Source organism: Equus przewalskii, chromosome 5 (genome assembly GCF_037783145.1).
Source record: "Equus przewalskii isolate Varuska chromosome 5, EquPr2, whole genome shotgun sequence".
NCBI lineage: Eukaryota > Metazoa > Chordata > Mammalia > Perissodactyla > Equidae > Equus > Equus przewalskii.
In genome coordinates, this window is record NC_091835.1 from 50,450,222 (window position 1) to 50,474,878 (window position 24,657).

The window sequence follows — 24,657 nt, forward strand, 5'->3', positions numbered from 1 at the left end:
AGTGGATAGAACACAGAATGCAAGAAGAAAAAAGAAAGGAAAAAGTCCAGGGAAACTCCAAAGCTTTTGGCAGAATGGAGTTGGTATGAGCTGACTTGGGGGAGACTGTGTGGGTGTTAGGCTGCCAGGGCAGCCGGAACAACATACTGGGTGGCTTAGGCAACCGAAATTTATTTTCTCACAGTTCTGGTGACTACAAGTCTGAGATCTAGGTGTCAGCAGGCTTGGTTTCTTCTGGGGCTTCTGTCCCTGGATTGCAGAAGGCCACCTTCTCTCTGTGTTCACATGGTCTTTCCTCTTTGTGCAGGCATGTCTGGTGTCTCGGTGTCCTAATCTCCTCTTCCTATAAAGACATCAGTCCTATTGGATTAGGGCCCACCCATATGACCTCATTTTACTTTAACTACCTCTTTAAAGGCCCTATCTCCAAATGCAATCACACTCTGAGGTGCTAGAGACTAGGACTTCCACACATGAATGGGAGGGTATGGAGTGGGACACACAATTGAGCCGATAACAGTGGGTGAGTAGGTTTGGGGGTGGAAGATTAAGGAATTTAACTAAGTACATGTTAATTTAAGACATCTTAGACATCTACATAGAGATTCAAGGAAGAGATAGAATTCAAGGAAGAGATAATAGCTAAATATGTAATTTTAGTGTTGTCAGCAGTGGATTTTAAGCCATGAAACTTGATGAGATCATCAAGGGAGTAAGGTTAAGTAGAAAATGAAAGGAGGACCAAAGTTGGAGCTACTAGGCTCCCAAACAGTAAATAATCAATATAATCAGGAACTATCAAAGAAAACTGAGAAAAGACTATGAGAAGAAAATTCAATATGCCATGAAAAAAAAGTAGTAAGAAAGAGAGAATGATCATATGTGGCAAATATTGCTAACAGGTCGAATAAGATGGGGTCTTAGAACCGATCGCTGAATTCGGCAATAGAAAGGCCACTGGTGAAATTGGTTAGTGTTATACTGGTGAGGTGGTAGAGGACAGAACCCTGAGTAGAGTGGGCTTGAGAGAAATTGAAGTCAGAGTAAAGATAATTGTTTCAAGAAATTTTGTCTTAGAGGGGAGTAGAGAAAAAGGGCAATAGCTAATGGGAAATACGGGGTCAGGACAAAATTTTATTTTTAAGATGAAAGAATAATAGCATGTATGTGTGCTGATGCGAAAGATCTCATAGAGAGGGAAAAATTGGTGATGTAGGAAAATGAAAAGAGAATTTCTAGAGTAATGTCCTCAAGTGAGTGAGTGAACATACTATCTGCTAGAGATATAATCGTTAGATAGAGGGTGGCAAGGAAAATGGGCATATATACATAAAGTATAATGTATACGTTATATATATACATTATACTATATGTACAATGTGTTTATATATCCTATATTTATTTGCACATATATAAAATATTTTAAATTTGAGTCTCACTTAATGAATAATGTTTTGCCTATCCCTCCCCCCATTCCATTCTGGAAAAATGCCCCTTCCTACCAGGTGGATACTTCTGGAGAAGGAGGTGGGCTGCCCACTGACGGGCGGTGGGGAGGGTGGGGAAGATGAATGTATGATTCACTGTGGTTATTGTAAGTGGTCCAGGTATAGTCATGTGACCACTCAATGTCCTTCCCTGAATTTTTCAAATAGGAGCTAAGGAAAGTTATTTCTTTCCTCCTTGATCCTAGCATGACAAGGCTGTAAACTTGAAACTTCCTACCATGTGGATAAGCTGTTCTAGAGAATGAAGCCTATAAAGAGTCAAACAAAGAGAGGAGGTGGAGAATAATGTATTCCTGACATTGTTCATGTCCATGGTTCCGGTTGTCCTTAAGGTCATTTCTATAGAGTCCTTCCCAGTAACCTGAACCGTGAATCTCTTTTTTGCTTTAGCTTAGTTTAGTCAAGGTCTTCAAGGACCTATGGAGCTGATACAAATTATACTTCTGGTCTTTTCTTTCTATCATAACATTTTTTCCCTGTGTTTCATCCATAGTAAATTGTAATTGTAATGAGTCATAACTCTTCCTCGTTTCTTACACCTCACATCTTAAGAATCAGCCATTCTTCAGACTTCACAATCAAAGTCTTTCCTGAGTCAGACCCTTGCCTCCTCGATTTTAGTCCCACCTATCCCATTTCTCACCTTACTGAATGAACAAATGGTCTTTTTTCCTAGGTTTTACTCCTTCTGTTTACTCCACCTGGAGTTCTTCGTCTACTCAGCCAAGAATGTCCCCTCTACTAAGCAGGGGTTCCTGATCTCTCCAACCTAAAGTGACTTCTCCCTCAGTAAATCCCCTTAGACCTCTCTTATGTCATTTAATTCATTTTTGTTTTGCCTAAAGTTATCTGGGAATTCTTATAAGACAATAATCATATGAAGAGCAGTTTTAGGCAACATTGTTTTATCTACAGCACATTGTATATACTACGTTCTCAGTAAGCATATATTACGTTGAGTTATTAAAAATTAACATAGTATTTTTTTTCATTTAGGTAAGTGTTTGACTGGGGGAAATATTAAGAGATATAGGTTATGATATACCCTGCTACTATTTGTACAATGACTTTTGGTAAATTTGGGGATTGGTAATTATGGGTGGTAAAAGAGATGAGAATTCACGCCTCTGGGCATCCTATGTTTACATTATTTTATGTTCCCTTTCCTAAATCTTGTTTAAGACAAAAAATTGAGTAAAAATGAAGGAAAAGAATGGAGAAATATGGTATTTCAAAAGAGAATATGGATATGCCATTATTCCTGGACTGCAACTTTTTCGTTCTGTAGAAAAATATCATTATGTCCTCTGTTCAAGATAGCCTTCATGAACAGAAACACATAAGTAGCTATCTTCATATATTTGTTGACCTAGCAACTGCTATCCTTGCTTTATAAATATTGTCTCATTTTCTGAAACTTATTTGATTAAATAAAAGCTGCCGCTATGAGGCTTACAGGTTAATTATGCCTATTCACAAAAAAATGTTTGTTTTAAATTTGTTGCAAAAATTTCTGGGTTTAGTAGAAAAATTATTTTAACATAAAAAATGCTATTTATCATTTGTAGTTAAGAGCTGATAGAGATAGCTGCCACTGATTCATCCATACTCTTACACCTTGAACCACTTTGATCTCTTCTTTTAATACCACATTTTCTCAAACACATCACCGTGAAATGACAGAGATTAAACATCACTTGATTGTCTGAGTAAAACCATCAGTTTAGCATTAACATTCATACCAAATCTTGGAGAGTCCTAAACTGAAAGTAACTCTAGCCCATGATCATCCATTCTAAAAATTTAATTTTACAGGTGGTGAATCTAAATAATGAAATATATTACACTATTAACCTGTGCTAAGAAATTTACATTGCATGCTACAGCTAATAACTTGTTAAGCTACAAAAATGGAAAAGCAGCACCATTAGACTAATAATGCCATATGATCCATCGTATAATGTAAATACCAAATGTTGTATTCCTGAAAAGAAAAAATAATGGGAATTTTGTTCTGTGGCTATGGAATGTTATGTTCCCTTTGGATTATCTTCTTTGGGCCCATTTTTACCCTAAGATAATGAAAGCTTTGCATGAGTAACCTAGGATAGAATATGGTCTTTTGAAACTAACTTTTTCTTACTGCCAAATAAATCTCTTTTAAATATGTTCTCTGTGAGTCAATCATGACATCCATTGGCCAACTGGATCTGGGGTTATGCCTGGATACTTTCCACATTGCACGTGGTTGTCAATTTGAATTGTGTATCAACTACCCATCATATTTGGCACATCTGTACTTAACATTGGCATTAATTTTACCCTATTGTTCTAATTGCAGTACTTTGATGTAATGACACCATTCAATTCACAGATGGTACTGGTGGGGGGTTTTCCCAAAAAAATATAATGTAATTTTAATTTGGAATGTGAGAATGCCAAAAATAAGAGCTTCATTGATTAAGTTATCTGAGCCTGCTAAACAGTTGAACATTTGAACTAAATAGGAAAAACTGGGAAAGAGAACAGCAGGTTTCAATACCAACCTACTGCAAATGTTTTGTTTTTCATTATAGTCTACGGGGCTCGTAAGACTTATCTGTTCAGAAACAAACTTTGACCTACTTAGGAAAAGCAAAATAATCTCTATATTTTTCAAAAAAATAGTCATTTTTTTAAAGATGACATCATTTAGTGGATTGAGAGGTCTGTAATTTGAAAGGTAATTGTTTCATTTAAATTATTAAATTTAAAAATTATTAAAATTTTTTAAATTATCATCACAGATTTGATATGCATATATATTTTTTAAAAGATTTCCCTGGGGTATCACTCCTACAATTTCCTATGACATCATGAAATAATGCCTATCACAGTTTGCATTTTATATAATCAAATCGGGGAAAATTGAGTAACTTTCCAACGGTCGTAGGACTCCTGGCAGGACCGCTTTTTGATGGAGGAATGACTAGAATACAGATCTCTACTTCTCATTTGAAATTATTTTATGAGACACTGCCCATTTTTTGTTTGCATTTTTGTTTTTCGAGGAAGATTAGCCCTGAACTAGCAAACGCCACCAATACTCCTCTTTTTGCTGAGGAAGATTGGCCCTGAGCTAACACCCCTGCTCATCTTCCTCTATTTTATATTTGGGATGCCACCTCAGCATGGCTTGATAAGTGGTGATAGGTCCTCGCCCAGGATCCGAACCCTTGAACCTCCAGCCACCACAAGTGGAGCGTGTGAACTTAACCACTATGCCACCAGGCCGGCCCCACACTGCCCATTTTGTTGAGTCAAAAACTGCTACCATGTTGTTTCAACAGGAAACAGACTGAGTTCCCAGTAAGATGAGGGGCAGCAGTGTGTGTGAGTGTAGGACTTTTATACTTAGTCTTGGAATGGGGGTGTGGGGAGGGGAGACATTAAACCATAAGAACAACTCATTGTAGTAACTTAACTAGAAATAAACGGAGGAAGTCATGGAGGGAATGAGAGGCATCTGACTGCAGTTTGAGTGAAAATTCAAAACGGCTATGCCACTAATCATCAATTTACTTCAGGAAAATACAGGTCGCCAGGATGCCCGGGAGCTAAGAGAATTCTAACATAGCTGCGTGTGTTTGACAAAGTGATGGGGTGGTGGACTCATTGATATTTTCTTTTCAGTACATTTTAATGAGACCAAAGGCAGAGCTTGGTGTGTGAGCAACACCTAGAGAAGGCTGCCAGGTGTTCACTTCCTGGTCTTCCCCTAGGACTACCGCGGGGCCCCATGAGAAAGAGACTGCTGGCTGAAGCCAAAGAAGCTATGTTTATAAAGGATGTTTCCTAATCTTGGGGTCACAAGCAGTCCTTCTCTGGTGTGTAGGGGACAAAGTTCTCCCCAGTTTTGAGTGGAAAACAAAGTGACTTCGGTTCAATGATGATGTAGGAAATGCTGTTATTTGGCCCCATAAGTCTTGATGGTATTGGAAGCCCCATCCCTTGACCCAGGGAAATGTAGGAAGTGACCAGGTATCATTCTCAAGTAGGTTTGTAAGTAGCAGATTTCAAGAGGGTGCCTCAGAACATTCAAGCATTATTCCTGAGCATATCTGAGACACTCCGAAGTTTTGTCAGATATAACTGAATCAGAATTTCAAGGGTGGAAAAAGGGCTTGTTCATCAGTTTGGACTAAAAACAGAAGTTTGAGTTTTACTTGACTATAAACCTTATAGGCTATGGGGCTGGCCTAGTGGAGCAGCAGTTAAGTGTGTACATTCTGCTTCGGTGACCCAGGGTTGATAGGTTCAGATCCTGGGTGTGAATATGGCAACACTTGGCAGGCCATGCTGTGGCAGGCGTCCCACATATAAAGTAGAGGGAGATGGGCATGGATGTTAGCTCAGGGCCAGTCTTCCTCAGCAAAAAGAGGAAGGATTGGGAGCAGATGTTAGCTCAGGGCTAATCTTCCTCAAAAAAAAAAAAAAAATTATAAGCTGGAATGTCTTAGGATACTTGTTTTAAATATGTAATCTTCTTAGGGCAGTGGTCTCCCTACACTCTGCACACCCTGCCAATAATCACAGGGGGCTCAAGCTCCTTAAAATTGCCAACTCGTGTTATTTAGCATTAAAAAATGTGAACACCGTGTTAGAGAATGATGGGAGGCTGGCTTGGGAGGCTGTAGAGTCATTAAATAGTACTGATTCACTTTGAACATATTTTGGAATTTTCACCTTCATCTCTCTCCAGCCTCTTTCCTCCAAGACCTTCCCACTGTTTGCATAAGGTATAGTTACCTATTTGAATGGTGTCTCTCACGCAAAAAGTTGTACTAAGTTCTGTTTCCATCTCTTGGTGTTTCCTGTGGAATTTCAACAGCAGTCATCCCCAAATTTGTATCCTCCTTATCTGCAGTGATCAATATTTAAATATTAGCCTCTCTTTGATTTGTCTAGATCACGTCCTGAGTGGTGAATTAGGTACCATGAAGTCAGTTAGAAGCCTCATCTGGGAAAGTACCAGTCCTACTTCACAGGGCCATTTCAAGTCTTGAAGTGTTCTTATATGCAATGGGTTCCAGGGAAAGCTAATTGTGGAAAGTATGTGTGTGCAAAGAACCTTGGAACTCAGCCTCCCCTGAAAAACTGTGACTCACAGCTCAATGCCCTGAAACACTGCAGAGAATCATGGGAAGAGTACCATGAAAGACCTGCATCCCTGATAGCATCAAATGCTCACACTCCTCTTAGCTATAACGAGGCATCTGAATTTTACACAGGCATCCTTTCTGAGTAAGTAAACAAAGCTAAGGGGCCATTTTGCATTTGTTTTTCACCAATTTTTTTAAATCATTATCTAGAAGTTATTTCTCTTCCACACATACCTTACTATACTTTCATTCCATTTAGGTTTATCTGCTTCCATATCTTTATCACTATAATTTTCTAAAAAGGTTTTCTCTCCAGGTATATATTTTTATTTTACATATATGTGTGCATGTGTGTGTATATACAAACTTCCTCAGCTGCTGCCAAAAGTGATTGCATTCTGGTTAATTTTTGAGGCTCATGCAGCTGTTAATTAAAGTGGCCATTACAAGATGATTTAGCATACAATTTTAGAATAGCATACTGCAAGTTTGAAAAGATCTACACCTGTGTTTACCTGTGTACTAGAACTGGTTCGAGGGAAATCCAGATGAGACCCAGGTGCCCAACCCACTTTGTTGCAATATTTACATTTTGCACTAAATATGTTTATGCCTCACATTTCTAGTTACACAGTCTTAATTATGATGAACAGCATTTCTATACCTCTCTCTGGGAAGTGGAATTCCTTTTCTTTCGAAAAACAGAAGTACAAAATTGACTTATTGTCATGCCAATTTTTCAAGCTTATTGGAAGGAAAATTGCAGAGTTTTTTCTTTAATGAGTCTCATCTTATGGCTAATTTTTAGATAACTAAGATAGTAAAGTATCTTTCACATAAAAGCCGTTTGTAAGAGAATAATAAACTATTAAGAGATTGGAATGCAAAAGTGCAATGTATGATCAGATGAACTCAGATACATTGTTACAGAGTGTACATGGCTTTTAAATTGATAATACTATATATTTGCACTAAGTAACATTATATGTTGATTGTTTTATTTGCAACACTGTGGGGGTTTTTTCTTAATTTTTTATTTTTCCTTCTTCTCCCCAAAGCCCCCCAGTACATAGTTGTATATTTTAGTTGTGGGTCCTTGTAGTTGTGGCATGTGGGATGCCGCCTCAGCATGGATTGATGAGTGGTGCTAGGTCTGCACCCAGGATCCCAACTGGCTAAACCCTGGGCCTCCCAATTGGAGAACCCAAACTTAACCACTTGGCTACGGGCCAGCCCCATAGTACTGAGGTTTTTTTTTTTAAAGATTGGCACCTGAGCTACAACTGTTGCCAAACCTTTTTTTTTTTTTTATCTCTCCCCAAATCCCCCAGCACATAGTTGTATATTTTTAGTTGTGGGTCCTTCTAGCTGTGGCATGTGCGACGCTGCCTCAACGTGGCCTGATGAGCGGTGCCATGTCCACGCCCAGGATCCGAACCAGTGAAACCCTGCGCCGCTGCAGCGGAACTCGCGAACTTAACCACTTAGCCACGGGGCCGGCCCCTGAGGTTTTTGAGTATGTTGTCTGCTGCCTTTTTTTCCAACTAATTCATTGTGATCAAAACTGAGAAATTCTGAAATGTTATCTTCCAGCTGAAAAGTTCTGGTTGTTAGGTGATCAAGTTTTACAAATTCAGGTGTGTTTCCACTAATTTTCTGAAATAAGGTATAGATGCAGGACACTTAGAATATTAATTTTAAGTGATCTTAGAATATTAGACTTTTAAATTTTCCAAGTAGCTCAAAACATGATTGCCAAACTAATCTAGGTTTGATCTCATTGTCTTAGTCATTGCACTGACTTTTCAGCGGCTAAAACAAAAAACTATTTTTTCGGTTGTTCTTCATCAGGCCAGTTGTTCATTTTGACCAAACCTGGGGTCCTTTGATCAAGGTATGCTATAATTAGCAAGATATGAATGTATTTTTAATAAGTCTGTGGGGTTGTTGCCTAGCCTTAGCATTTTCCAGTAAACGTGAATTGAAAATCCTTCATTTTTTTCCCTGAGTTTTAGATGTTCATAGTACTGATTTCTTTACTTGTCTATACAGCGGGGATTTTTTCACACACAAGACTATGCTTAAAACCACTTGATTCAGAATGCAATATTTTGAATGATCTGAAATCATCCACTGGGCTGATAATAAGACCAAAGAATGGCATCATTTTTTTTTTTTTTTTTTTGATGAGGAAGGTTGTCCCTGAGCTAACATCTGTGCTAATCTGCCCCTGTTTTATATGGGGGACACCACCACAGTATGGCAGGATGAATAGCGTGTGTGTACATCTGCGCCCGGGATCCGAACCAGCGAACCCCAGGCTGCCAAAGTGAAGCGTTCAAACTTAACCACTATGCCACTGGGGTGGCCCCTCTCTGGCATCACTTTTAAGTGATATTCATGTCCTGAGACTTAAGAAAGCATTTTAACATCTTTATAGTCTCTGTCGTGTGTGTATACTAATAAAAACTGAGCCTTGTCTATGGCCAATACACTTCTTTGCAGGAAACATATTTACTACCTTATTATAATAGAAATGAATTAAGGCTACTCAAATAATTTCCTTATAACTTCCTTTACATATTAGAACAATAGTTTCTCTAATGATAATTAGGACTACATGAATGCAAAATATTCACTCTTTATTTCTTTTAAAAATAAAACAAAACTTACAAACTTACAAAGAGGTCACATCTTTTATAATGTTACTATTTCTTCATTCAAAAGACATTAAGACATACAAATATGCAAAAATCTTGATTGAATTGCTGTTTTGTCATAATGCCAACCCATTGTCCTATATTTTGATGTTTGGATTTCCATCAATCAAATATTTAAGAAATATGCAGAGTGATTCTTTCATATTTGGAACACAATGTATGATATAAATCAATTAGAACAAGATAAATATGTTTTAAATGAGAATCAACTGACTCTAATTTGTGTCCTGAAGAAATGGAGAAGGAAATGGCAATTTTTTGAGTGATGATACTATGTTCTAGGGACTAAGCTAAGCATCTTACGTCTTTTTACTCATTTACTCCTCATAAAAGATCATATAATTCCCATTATATAATTAGGAAAAATAAACTTTAGGGTGTTTGGGTAACCTTTCCATGCTTTTTCAAGTACATCCTTATGGAATTCTTGAATTTATGCATCTGTCTTTCAATTATGAGATCACACTCAATGTTTGGGCAAAAGTCACCTGCAAAGTATACAACAAATTTCCAATATACCTGATTTTAAACTTCTCACACAAACGTTAGTTACAACTATGTGTCAAGTAACATGATGCTAAATTAAAAATGAGTCAGTGTTCTTAGCATAATCACTAACAGAATTCTTAATTAACCTACCAATTCTCTCAAAAATAGGGGTCACTTTTGCTTTATAAGTGAGAGCAGATTAAGCAATCTTTCTTCCACTGATTTTTTTACTGACTGTAGTTATTACGGTTTCATATATTCTGTGAGTACTGCGTCACATACACAAGCTAGGACTTGAAACGTACTTTTGTGTAACTTCACTTCAATATGTAGCTGAGATACAGTCTCCATAATGTAAGCTTTCTTTACCTATTGCATGGATCACCCATGTTAAGCTCCTCTTCTGTTTGATTTGATCTACTGTCACAAGAATCAATTGAAAAAGAGAGGGAAGACATGGATAATCTCCAATGTCCCCTACCAATTTTAATTTATAGGAATTACTTAATACCATCTCAAGGTTAATTCCCTATGCAGCATCATAATTAGGACTGTGTACCTAGAGCTATGACTGTACAATATAAGAGGAAAATAAAAGTTACCAATTACAGAACATCTACTATGAGACAGGCACTATGCTATACGCCAGGGGTCAGCAAAGCTGTTCTGAAAAGGGCCAAATATTAAATATTTTAGGCATTGCAACCTACATGGTCTTTGTAGTAACTACTCAACACCGCCACTGTAGCATGAAAGCAGCATTAGAAAAGAAGCAAACAAATGAGCATAGCTATGTTCCAGTAATGTTTTCTTTATAAAAACCAGCAGTGGCCAGCATTTGGCTGGCAAACCATAGTTTGCTGAGCCCTGCTGTACACATTATCTATATAGTCATTAGAACAAACATCAAAGAAAGATACTGTTGAATTTATTCTACAGATGAAGAAACTGGGATTCCAAAAGATTCATTACACATAAGATCTCATTGGGAAAACAAGGCTGACCTCCAGTACATCAGGAGAAGGAATTTGATACAAGGAACTAGTCAACAGAGTGGCAGAAATGCTAACATGCCAAACAGGGTACTGTGACACAACCCCAAGAGTAGCAACAGAAAGAAGTCACTACCATCCAAAAGGAGACGGTGGCATTAACAGAACCCAGGAGCTGTCCATCAGGGACTTTGTTGGAAAGGGATGTCCAGAGAGACTGGGAAGAGATGCCACCACTTTGATGAGCCTACAGCAGAAAGGGGAAAAGATATTGTGGCATCCTTCTTCCTGCCCTCCAATCTTCCACCACGTTGGTGGATCTTAGCTGGATTATAGTTTGCAGATTATCATCCTCTTGAGGCACAGAACAGAGTAGGGAATTGATCTCAGAACATACAAAAACTGACAGGAACAATGAATGCATTGTAACGCTTAGAATCCAGGTCTGCCCCCTGCCCCAGCTTCTGTGTACTTCCTCAGTACTGTACCACACCGTGAGTAGAGCTTACCTCTTGTTTTTTCTTCTTTCATTTTGCAAATGTAATGTTTCTTAATACCTCAAAATGGAGCTTTCGAAATCTTTAATTTCATTCTTTAGCACTCAATATAATAGATATCCTATTTCTGTGAAAAACTTAAACATTGATGTCCATATCCACAGTAAGGTGAAAGTCTTTCTGATAATTAGTCAGTGCCTTATTTCACAATGTTGATGTGCATAGAAAAAAAAATTAACTGATTGTCTTTAAGTTGTGCATTTAAACATTCGTATAGTATACATACTAGGACTGTCCCATTTTCATTGTATTATTAATTTGGTACCACCCCCGGTAATGTAGTGGTTAACAGTCGGCACTCTCCACAGCGCTGCCTGGATTTGTTTCCCAGTCAGGCCTGGGGACCACGCCCCACTGCCTGTTGTCACACTGTGATGGCTGCTTGTTGCTATGAGGTTAAAAGCTACGTCACTGGTATTTCAAATACCAGCAGGGTCACTCACGGTGGACAGGTTACAGCAGAGCTTCAGACTAAGACAGAATAAGAAGAAGGACCTGACCACCACTTCCCAAAAACATTGTCCATGAACAGCAGCAGAGCATTGTCTGATACCGCACTAGAAGGCCAGAGGATGGCGCAAAAAACATGGGCAGGGCTCCGCTCTGCTGTTCACAGGGTCACTAGGAGTTGGAATCAACTCCATGGCACTAACAACAAATTAATTTAATTTAGTAGTTTTCATTCCTCTTCAGTCTTGGTCTCACAAGATTGTTTTCAGGATCAATAGTAAAATAGGTCTTGATAGACTGACAATCTTAGTAGTATCTGTATACATTGCTCAAAAGATTATCTCATTGCTTACTAGAGTTGTTTTGAAAATATGCAGCCTGCATGACAGCAAGCAAATGGCTAACAATGAAGTTCCAAGAGGCTGTGAGAAGATAGACAACAAATTGAGATGCCCAGAAATTATCATTTGCTCCAAGATTCTCTACCCTCTTGGGGAGCCCTTTCACTTACGTTTCAACATGGACATTTTTCATTATCCAAAGATCTGGAATTAGGACAAATAACATCATGACTTCAGAAAAATCAGTGAGAGTCTTTAGAGAGATGGAGAAGAAAGTTGTGGCATCACACAACTAACTAGAGACCTACCACCCAGGAAAAAAGGAGGCAGGGGAATTTTGCAGAGGATGCTTAAGATAGAAGTCTGTCATTCAAATTTAGATGTAATTAAAAACATAGAATCTGAACTCAGAATTTGAATTGTGAGCAACTGCTAATGGAGAGACTGAGAGTTCTCTGTGGTTGGGATTTCCTATAAGAAAAAAGTGATCCTTGCTGCACAAGCTGACTTGGGAACAAAGAGGAGGCCCAGAGAATAAGGCTGAGCCTGAGCCCAAGAGAAGACGCTTGCTTCAGCCACACTCACCTCTAAGGGTTTCACCATTTCCTAGGAAGCAGAAATTAAACAGAACCACACCATTTATCATTTACAATCAGCTACATATTTATTTCCTTTTAAATGTCCTAGATAGTAGCCAGAATTTAGTTCTTCTTTCAGACTCTGGCTACCTCTGTTTGCAGCGGTAACTCTGAAACTTTCTCTTAATCCTGAATCAAAAGAAGAAATTTAAATGCTATTCAAGATAATATTGGGCAAATCCAATTGGCAATTGCTCTTGAGTTTCTTGTGCCCGCTGTGCATTATCAAGGGAACTGAATAATGTAGTCAGTAAGGGCATGGGCTCTGGACATGTGGGTTCAAATCCTGCTCTGTCACTGACTAACTGCAGGCACTTAGTTAACTCAATGAATTTATCCTCTTTGTGCCTCAGTTCTCTCATCTATAAAATGGGATAATAATGGTATCTTCCCATCTTGCTGCTGAGAGAATTAACCAAGTAAAGCGTTCTGATACAGTGCCTCTCAAACTTTAATATGCATGTGAATTACCTGGGAATCGTATTAAAATGTAAATTCTCTTTCAGTAAGTCTGGGGTGGGGACAGAAATTCTACATCTCTAGATAATGCCAAAGGTGTTGGTTTGTGAACCAAACTTGGAGCAGCAAGGATTCATAAAAGTGACTCGCATGTAATAAGACTTAAATGTGTTATATATTATTATTACACAGCATCCATTGGAGAATGATGGCTTAATATATCTCGTGCCTATCTGGATGCCACATATTACATACATTATGTCTCAGATAGTATCTTCAAGATCAGTTACTTTACCTGCCTTCCTTATCCCAGGCTGAGTTTTGGGGAGGGGGTGGGGAACAACAGTTCCCCTGATGCCTTCCTTTTCCTCATCACTTCTACCTGAGGGGATCTTTCTCTATCTTCTCAATCATTATAGAACATATTTTCTGTATCACTTTTGCAAAATGACTATGTACCATCCCTTGACAACTTTTCCACTGTGTAAGTATCTTTATCTCCAATAGAATGCATATTCTGGTGTCTTGTCAGCCTTCTATATCACAACTACCTTTCCTAACCTAACGCCCTGCATATGTTAAGTGCTTGCTAAGTCTGTTTGATTTATTTGCGTTGGAGAAGCCATTGCTTATCCACACTTTCTCCTTTCTGAGATGAGCTGACACAAGGTTGGGATACGGGGTCCTCTCCCTGTGTACAATTCTTGGGGCATCTGCCTTACCGCATTTACTTCTCCAAACCAGCTTGAGACAGAGGTACACAACATTCATTTCCACTAGAAGGGAGGGCAGTGGAAATAGATTCTTTCCAAATGTCTATTACCACTTTCAAAACGTTTAAAGCTACCTGTAAAAGATTGGAGGATAAAAATACAATATATTTTCTTCCAAATATTCTTGGTGTAACTTGTGAAATAGAAGCTCTTCTGATCAACCTTTTTGATCTTTCCTGTCTTTGGTAAAAATGCCAAGGTGCTTCATGTATGGGTCTGTGCTGGTGGTTGGGCGATTCTACTAAAGATTCTTTTGATGTGAACTGAATCTTTCTGTTATTTTCAGGACAGTTTTGGAAGGGAACATAAAGATGTGGACTCCAAAATCATGAAGACCTACGATTGGATCCTGTCTCCATCACCTCCTGGCTCTGTGACTTAGTGAGATGCCTAATCTTTGTGTTCCTCAGATCCATCTTTGATTAAGGGAAAATAATAATTTGTACATATATGCACAGTGACTGCTTCAACAAAGTGATCAATAAATCTGAGCCACTCTTGTTGAAGAGAATTTTTTTTCATATTTAAGAAAGCCAACTAGAAGTTCTTGACCATAAAGATCTTCCATAAAAACCATCCATTATAGTCATTATTCTATACTTTATAATTTTTTTTCCCACTGCAAATCAAAGCTCCATTCCAAAACATACAATTTACTGATCAATAAGGACTTCTCCAGCACCAAATAAATTGAGTGTTTAGCACAACATAGGCACCATGAATTGAATCAAAGGAAGTACAAGGAAGGTTCATGTCCTAAGTTTTATAATAATTCCATGAGATAGAGTTGTTAAGTTGTTTTATTCTCAAGAGTTGTTTCTTTATTTTGTTTTCCTTTTTAAAAGATCAAGTGTATTAAGACTCTTTGTCTTGGGTTTTTGTCAATCAGAGTGAAGATGGGAAGAAAGAAAGGGAGGATGGCAGTGACAGAAAGCAGAGAAGGAGGCAAAAAGGAAGGGAGGGAGGGAGAGAGGGACAGAAGAGACAGACACAAAAATTTCAGAAACCAACTGTGTTAAGGAGAAACTGATAAACAAGCAGTCAGGTGAAATCTCTCTAGAGGGAGGACAAATGAGCACAACTTGCCTTTCATGTGACCCTTAATCTGTTTAGAGAAGGAAGAATCAGGAAACGAAGTACTTCTCAGCAGTAGTTTAAGTCAAGAACTAAAATCAATTTACTTGACTTTCAAGCTATGAGACTTGTTTATTCTCCGCAGAAACCACAATTTCACACTCCTAGATTCTAATATAATGTTGACAAAACAACTTCCTTGTAAAATCAGATGAACTGATCCCCACCAACTGCATTACACCCAAGATGTCTTTATTATGTGAGATGATCACCCTTCTACTCATTGATAAATCAGAGAACCAAGAAAAGGATTTTTTTTTAAAGATTTTATTTTTTTCCTTTTTCTCCCCAAAGCCCCCCAGTACATAGTTGTATATTTTTAGTTGTGGATCCTTCTAGTTGTGGCATGTAGGACACTGCCTCGGCGTGGCTCAACGAGCAGCACCATGTCCGCATCTGAGATTCAAACTGACGAAACACTGGGCCGCCTGCAGCAAAGTGAGGGAACTTAACCACTTGACCACAGGGCCGGCCCTGAAAAGGATATTTTTTGAATGATGAACATGGTTACTAGTGGGTCCTAAGGTAAAAGTTTTCATTACTTCATATTGATCAAAACAGTTAAACTGTAAGAACTCCACAAATGGAATCCAATGGTTATATTGATCCAATATATTAAAAATGTCAATGATGTAAAAACTTTTGGGCTACTTAAGAAAAAAATTTTAAAGCAAGGATACACTTTTGATTTGAAACCTTGCAATACTAATTGGATATTAGTGTAATTTAATCTAAAGATAAAAATTATTGTGAACAACTGTAGCCAAGATTTTCACTCTGAATAACTGACCCCAAGAAAACAGATAAATTGAAAACATAGAATATGCCAGATAGCATTCTGCAATATTTATAAGTTTACTTAAGATCATCTTGTGTATAGCAAAAAATTAACGCAAGAGGCAGATCATAAATTGTTATAAAATCTCTATGTGTTTACCATTGTATCAGCTAACTATTGCCACAATAAAGCTGTATAACAAACACAAAAATCTTGGTGGCACATATTATGAATGTTTATTTAGAAAATATGTTTGTGGGCAGATGGAAAATTCATTGATCTAGACTGAGCTCAACTGGGCACCTCTGCTTCAAGTTGAGCTTGGCTATTTGTGGGGTTTGTGCTTAGATTTACTTCATGTGTGTTTATTCTAGGGCCCATGTTGACAGCTGTCTAGGGGACACTATCTCATGGCAGTAGCAGACAGCACAAGATGACAAGCAGACATGATCAAGGCCTCTTAAGGCCTAGTCTTGTAACTGGTATATCCTCACTGTCACCTCATTCTATTGGCCATCACTGGAAAATGTGATAAATCACATGGCAAAGAGCATGGATTTAGGAAGACCCTTGAATTACAGTCTTTTATGCGACCCACCACCACAACCATCTCCACATAAAACAATATCATAGCTAACAATAGGAAAGACCACAAAAGACAATTACCAATCTGCAAAAATTCTCCAGTAGATAACTGACTGGAAGAAGATCCAGTTAAAGAAATCTGTTGTAGGATATTGGTGGGGAGAGAGGTCAGGCAAAGTCTCAACTCAAGTAACTGAAAAATGATGCACTTAATATCTACTAGAAGTTTCAATATTTAAAAAGCAAGAGTAATAAAAACTGAATTTGGGAAAGAGTTTGTTTTATCAGTAAATTTTTTAAATGCAGATTTTCCCTGTTCTCTCTCTTTGTCTGTATCTCTCAAACAAGAAGAGAAAACAATGCAATGTTGAAAGTATGCTTCATGCTTTCATGTTTTATATATATATATATATATAAAGAATGTATGAAAAATTCCATTAAGCAAAGCAATGAGGAGATTATCTACTATGTAACATTATATTGATGTAATCATTGTAGTTGGAAGGTGTTGACTGTCAGTGTGAGGGATTTTTTTGGTTTTTTTTAAAGAGATGTGCCTTTTTTTTGGTGCGGAAGATTTGCCCTGAGCTAACATCTGTTGCTAATCTTCCTCTTTTTTTTCTCCCCAAAGCTCTAGTACATAGTTGTATATCCTACCTGTAAGTCATTCTAGTTCTTCTATGTGGGATGCTGCCACAGCAGGGCTTGATGAGCGGTGTGTAGGTCCACATCCAGGATGTGAGCCAGCAAACCCCAAGCTGCTGAAGTGTAATGTGCAAGCTTAACCACTAAGCCATGGGGCTGTCCCCAGAGTGAGGTTTTGATGGTATCCTGATGGGTGAAGCCAGAGAATAATGCTTGTGTGAACTCTGTCCCATCAACTACCCCTCGTCCCTGTGGGGTTTCGAACTGAGGGAGCCAGACTCAACAAACATTTAGCTACATGAAGAGACTTTAGAATCAAGGCCTAAACCCACAGTTCTCCAGTCTGGCTGCACATTAGAATTAAATGAGAATTAAGTCATTAGATTTGGAAAAATTCTGCTGCCCTGGTCTCATCCCACAGATTCTAATTCACTTGGTCTAGATTAGGGTCTCAGATCTGGTAACTTCTTACAAGTGCATTGGTGACTTTCGTGTGCGGTCAACCTTGAGCACCACTGGCCTAAACAGCCTTCTCACGGCATCTCTCCCTCTCCCACACACCCCCTCTCTGGATACAGATCCTGGAACCACGTGGTTAGGTTTGCTTTATGGAAGAGGAGTGTAGGGAGAGAAATAGAAATGGAGGGAGGGGAGACCAGGTCTAGAGAGGCACCATCTGTCTGCTTGCCTACAGTAGGAAGACAGAATGGCAGCTCCACTCCTGTGTTTTATAAGATTTAAAGACTCTTGATCATGGGACACAGCAGACTGAACCTCCAATAGATGAAAGGCAGAACTATTTGTTGCTTGCAGCTCTAAATGAGAGAAAGCTGCCAGGCATGACCACAGTGGGGCTGCCCCCAGGGCCAGGGTAACAGCGAACTGGAGCTAGAGGGGCAGCTTACGTAAGGCAAGTGGGGCGGGGTTAGCTGAGTTTCACAAGCTTCCTGTGGACTGGCTAATATGAATAATTTCGAAGGCTCTGGGGCATAGGAGCTGTCCCTAGTTGTTGGGTACCTGACCCTAGGGCGATTAGGGCAAGTGCATAGTGACCTCAAGGTGTGAGACCCAGTAAGGGAGCTGGTTGGGGTGTAGACTTAATCATCAGCTCAAAAAGGGGAACTGACCAGTCTCTAACTGAGGCCTCAAACATTAAAAAACAAAACAAAACAAAACAAAACTCTACATTATGCCCTAAGAGCCGTGAAACTGATGCGTAACTCAAAAGAAACAGACATCCTCCCCACTATTAAAATGTGGTCCATGAATGTCCTAAGCTCTGACCGATCAGATTCATAGCTCCCCCAGTCTTAGAAAGGAGTAGGAATGAAAGGCCAAAGCACGGAGAGGGGCACAAAAGTCCAGGTCACCCACAGAAAGCACAGGTCAAGCTCCCTTATCCAGAAGAGACTAGATATGTAATCAAATTCAGAAATGTTTTGGTAACACTCCTGATGGAGTCTGGGGCAGCAACCCAAAATACAGGAATATATATTTATGTAGTGAAATATATTAATATTTGTTTTAACTTTGATAAACAAAGATTACAAGTAGCCTCATGTCACTTCAGATCAGTTTTGCCACAGAATGAGTTCAGGTCAGGTCAGATATTACTGTCAAGTGAGTTATAAACAAAACTTTCTGTTTCCAGAGTTTTATAGAGTTCAGAATTTCAGATAAGAGGTTGTAGGTCTATATCTCAGGTACTATCTGAATCTACACTGTCACACCGCTGATGATAAAAATGATTCCTATAAGGGCTAAGAACCCCAAGATGATTTATTCATTCCATAATTATTTACTAAACACTCACAGTGCATTGAGTACTGTCAGGATTACTGGGGGTACAATGACAGCCGTGACAGCACATCTGCTCTCAAGGGGCATACCTTTTAGTAGAGTGTGATAATGTGTAAAAATAACGCATGATAAAGCATTTGCAGTGCTCTGTTGCAGGTACCATGTTTAGTTAAGGCACAAAGATCACAGAGCCAGATAGAGCAGGAGCCAAGACTGAGAGCCACATCTCCTGATTCTACAAGATGAGAATGTCTTTTAAGAATAATCTTACGGGGCCAGCTTGGTGGCATAGTGGTTAAGTTAGTATGCTTTGCTTCATCTGCCTGGGGTTTGCAGGTTCAGATCCCAGGCACAGACCTACACACAGCTCATCAAGCCATGCTGTGGTGGCATCCCACATACAAAAAAGAGGAAGATTGGCACAGATGTCAGCTCAGTGACAATCTTCCTAAAGCTAAAGGAGGAAGATTGGCAACAGACGTTAGCTCAAGACAAATCTTCCTCACCAAAATAAATAAATAAATAAATAATTTTAAGAGTCATTGGTACAAAAGCAATTTGTGTTTGATGGTGAAATGTTGTAAAGTATAAATAACTATACAGAAGAGAATAAAAAGTACCTGTCACTTCACCATGCTGAGATAACCAGTATCAAGAAGTCATTAACCATCTTTTCTGCAACATTCACTGGGCAAGAGCAGGTATTTTGCACTTTCCTTACCTTGGTTTTTATGTCCTCTCCCCATGTCCCAGATGTGTGACCTTGAGCATGTTACTTAACTTTTCTGGGCCCCATTTCTTTATCTGTAAAACGGCAACAATAATAATAATATCTATGTCATAGGGTTGTCATGAGGATTAAGTGAGTTAATAGATGTAATCCTAAGAGTAGTACCAGGCACATGGTTAATCCTCTAAATGTTTGCTGTCCATTAACCTCCAAGCGCATGCTGGATTGTCAGCTGCCAATTTTGTATGGCTAACACCCTCTTCTAAGGCCATCTCTTCTTTACAGAGAAGAAGTCCGGTCTGGGGTTAGAATTTGCCTACGAGAGGAACCCATCAAGGGTTTAGGAGGCAGAAGTGTGATGATACATTGCCTTTGGGAAGTTTTAGTGGCCAGATGTAAACACAGCGGCAAAGCGCTCATCAACTTCCCAGGCTTCTTGGTAGTTGGAGCTTCCCAGCTGTAGACGAGGCATTTCCAAAGACTCGGGAATCACAGCAAGTTCCCAGAGAACTTCCAAAAGCCACCATCTAATTCCTGTATTAAGTCATTGTTTTCCTGTAACATTAACATGCCTCTGTTTTTTGATTGACCTCGTGAAGCTACAACTGTTGGTGCCAGAAGTGGTTCTGGGGAAGGGAAACTTTACAGACAGGAATCTGGAATTAGATTAACTTTGATTGATTGAATTAGATTTTAAGGCAATAATGGCCCCACTCATGATGGAAAATGAGAGACTGGTGCTCCATACCATACCACAACAAAGTTACTTAAATCATTCATTGTCACTAGAGTCAAGAACCTATAGTGAACATAATGCAGGCTACACAGAAATTGAAGTATAGTGAGGTACACTTGAATTTATATAATGTCATAAACCAATGTTACCTCAATAAAAAAAAATAAATATAATAATTGTGGAAGCACATATGGTAACGACTTTGGAGATTCCTTCTCTTCTTAATAATAATAAATAATAAAGTCTAATTTTAATGAATGACACACACAAAAAAAAGAACCTATAAAAGTCAAGAGTTTGGGAGACCAAGTTGCTGTTGCGGTAAAACCTTACAGGGAATTAAAGTGAAATATCAGGACTAAGGATGGACTGGCTGCTTCTAATTATGCTAGGCAACTGGAGGAAAGATAAATGATGAAATTACTCAAGATCCAGATAAGAAACTAAAAGTCATCTATGAACTGATGAAAAGATTATCTTATTTCTTAGAATCCAAGGTCAAAATTTCTAAAAACACAAATCTAAAATCTAATCCTGTAGTACCAGGATTACTATGCAAATTGAATGTGTAATCTAGCAGTTTCTTATGATAAAGTAGCGGAATTGATTAGAGAAAAAGATCAAGACCCTAAAAATTGGGGTGGTGACATTGGACAGATTTCAATAAAATTTAAAAACTCGAACTCACAAATTCCTCTCAGCCTCCATTCCTGGCAGAAGCAGCCCTGATTTCGCCATCTGGACTTAACTCCCCCTTACCTGAAAAACCTGTAATGACTTCTCAAGAAATTATAGCTTTGTAAGGAAGCTGTTGATCTTATCCATGACCCGCATCTACTTCTCATTGTCTCTAGTCTAGGATCTTAGAAGGTCACAGGTACAAAGTGTGACCAAGAGGAAATACCATACACACAAAAAGAATTTCAAGATTTTGCCAATTATTCCTGGGGAATATTTGTGAGCAAGTATATGTATGAATTCTAAGGAAGATGGATTGGATGAAAAAGAATGTGATATTTGATCTGATTGAATTTATTGATATAGACACATTCACCAGAGATTCATAATTCAAGAGGAATGATAGTGACTCTATCAGTTTCCTTGAATGGCTGGCAAAAACCTGAACCTAACAGAGCTTTGGAGTAAACGAAATCAAGATTTCAGAACATCCTTGGTTAACTGTAGGAAAAGGTCAACAAACTATGGTCCATGGACCAAATCCAGCCTGCAAACTGTTTTTGTAAGTAAAGTTCTACTGGAATACAGTTATGTTTGTTACTTTATGCATTGCCTATGGCTGCTTTCATAGCAGAACAGAGTTGAGTAGTTCTGACAGAAACCATATTACCCTTAAAACCTAAAATTTTACTACCCAGCCCTTTAATGAAAACACGTGCTCACTTCTGCTCTAAGAAGAAAAATCTGAAGGGTTAGGGGAGGGCTGGAGTGAAATTTATTGTGTGATCTACTTACCCATCCCCCTATCTATTTACTCTGGAGGATCTGGAGACCTCACTCTTCACCAAGGCCTGGAGAAATACATGGGCGAAGGTGTCCAGGATGCTTGATAAACTCTGAAAGTCAGGAATGACAGTGGGAAATGCTACCATTGAAAAGGGCTTCCTGATTTCAACTGGAATGATGGAATCTTGGAAGAGCACAGGTCAAGTAGAATGCATAATTGCCGGCGACAAGGTTTGGGTAATTACTATAATGTGCAGCAGGCCCAGAGTAATAATCTGAATGGTTTGACCTGCAGAGATCTTTGTCAGTGATTAATTGATCACGGTGGCCCTGGGACTGGACCCACCATGTACAGTGTAAATGAACATTCTTCTAAAATCTTACTTGATCTCTAAAAGCAAAGTAAGTGAGTCACAGCCCTAACACTATTCCCAGCCAGAGTCAATCAACAGACTGGATGATAGGGATGCCAAATCTCCTTGAGGAAGGACCCTGTTACACTGCCCAAAACCTATATGTAAACATTCCTCCTAGCCTACCCCAAAGGGTCCTACAATCACTTGCTAGGGCAACTATGCACTGGAAAAAGAGGAGGAAATGTCTAAACTTTTTAAGGATTACTGCCACTGGAACTGAATTGATGCTCAACCCTTGGGGAACCACTAGCCAATCAGAGTGGGGAATTATGGAGGTCAAATGATAAGTGGAGTTTTGGCTCAGATCCATCCCACGGTAAACCTAGTAGATTCCTAAACACATCCTCTAGCGAGGTCATGCTATCTGCATCAGAGAACTATTAACCATTCAAAAAGCATCTCCTGGATGCCGTTTGGTGCTAGTAGACACTAAGAACATGACCATGGGACATCAAGTGGCTGTGCAACCAGAGATGCTCATCAGGAACTGGGCATTGTCAAAGTCACAAAGTCATAATTTTGGATTTGGCACAGGAACAGAGTACATCAATATTGGACACAGGTAAATTGCATAAATTAGACCTCATATCATCTGTCTCTGTTGCACTTATTCCTCTTCCTCAGTTCGCATCTATGGCTTGATGAGATATGCCCCATGATCAGCCGCCAGAGGAGGCAGGAGACCCAGTCCTGGTTCAGTGAACATTGATAAGTCTGCTAAATATATTGTTGCAAGCCAAAATTAGACTGCTAATCCATCAGGACCCCAATGAGTGGTGGCCCTCAAAAACAGTGGTGAGGTAAAGTTCTCCCTAAGGGTAGAGATTTAAGCAATACACCTAGTCACCAACTTGGTGTGGAGGTAGAAATGACCTGAGCTAAGAATATAAATATACCCCTAGGCATTCAAATGGCTTGGCTGGCTATTCAGGGTTGAGGAGAGACAAGATTGGAGGAACAGAGAACAGAGAAACGAAGCATGAAAAAAACAAAGCATGGGGGCTGGCCCCGTGGCCGAGTGGTTAAGTTCGCGCGCTCCGCTGCAGGCGGCCCAGTGTTTCGTTGGTTCGAATCCTGGGCGCGGACATGGCACTGCTCATCAAACCACGCTGAGGCAGCGTCCCACATACCACAACTGGAAGAATCCACAACGAAGAATATACAACTATGTACCGGGGGGTGTTGGGGAGAAAAAGGAAATAATAAAGTCTTTAAAAAAAAAAAAAACAACAAAGCATGAAGGAATATTTATTGGAGTGGATTCAATGTATACAAATTTTTCTGTCTCACATCAAGACCTCCCAGAGAGCACAATTACATAGAAGCCATTGAACAACCAGGTAGATAGGATGACTCACCCAGAGTCTATCCTTGGCCACCCCAGTGCTTCTGCAATAGTCCTGTGAACCAAAAAGCTATGGTGGCAAGGAAGCAGGGTATGCATGAGTCTAACAGCATGAACATTCATTCGTTGAGGTTGATCTAGCTACTGCTGCTTCCGAATGTCTAAGCTGTCAGACTGACATTCCCTGAGGGTACAACCAGCCACTTGGGGGCAAGTTGATTATATCAGACCTTCTACCCTGTAAGACACAGTGGTATATCCCCACTGATATTGATAGGAGTTTTGTTTGTGCTTTGGTTTTCCTGCTTTCCATTAGCACCACCATGACCTACCACTATCCAGGGACTCACCAAATATCTGGTTTATCATCATGGGATCCTTCATAACATGTCTTTTGACCAAGAAATTTATTTTACATTGAAGGAGGTGTAACAGTAGACACACGATCACGGAATCCACTGGTCCTACCATAAACCACATTACCAGAAACTACGAGCCTATTAAAGGTGCATCTAAGGTGCCAGTTTGGGAGTAACATCCCATGGGGTTAAGACACTTTTCTTCAATATGAGGTCAGATAGGTAATGAGAGATGGATAGTGCAGGGGCTTTGGGGTCCTGGTAAGGAAATCGGCTTTTTCTCAGTGAAATGGGCATCATTAGAGAGTCTTCAACAAAAGAGTAGCAGGGTCTAATTTATGTTATAACAGAACCTCTCTGACTGAAGCGGGGTGGAGACAGAACAGGGTGACCAGTTTGGTGACCTATTGCAATAATCTAGGCAAAAGATAATGGCACCTTGGGCCAGATCAGAAGCAGTGCAGGTGGTGACAAGAGACCAGATTTTGGCTATTTTGTTGTTGTTGTTGAGGTCACATTAGTTTATAACACTGTGTAAACTTCATGTGTACATCATTATATTCCTGCTTCTGTATAGGTTGCATCGTGTTCACCACC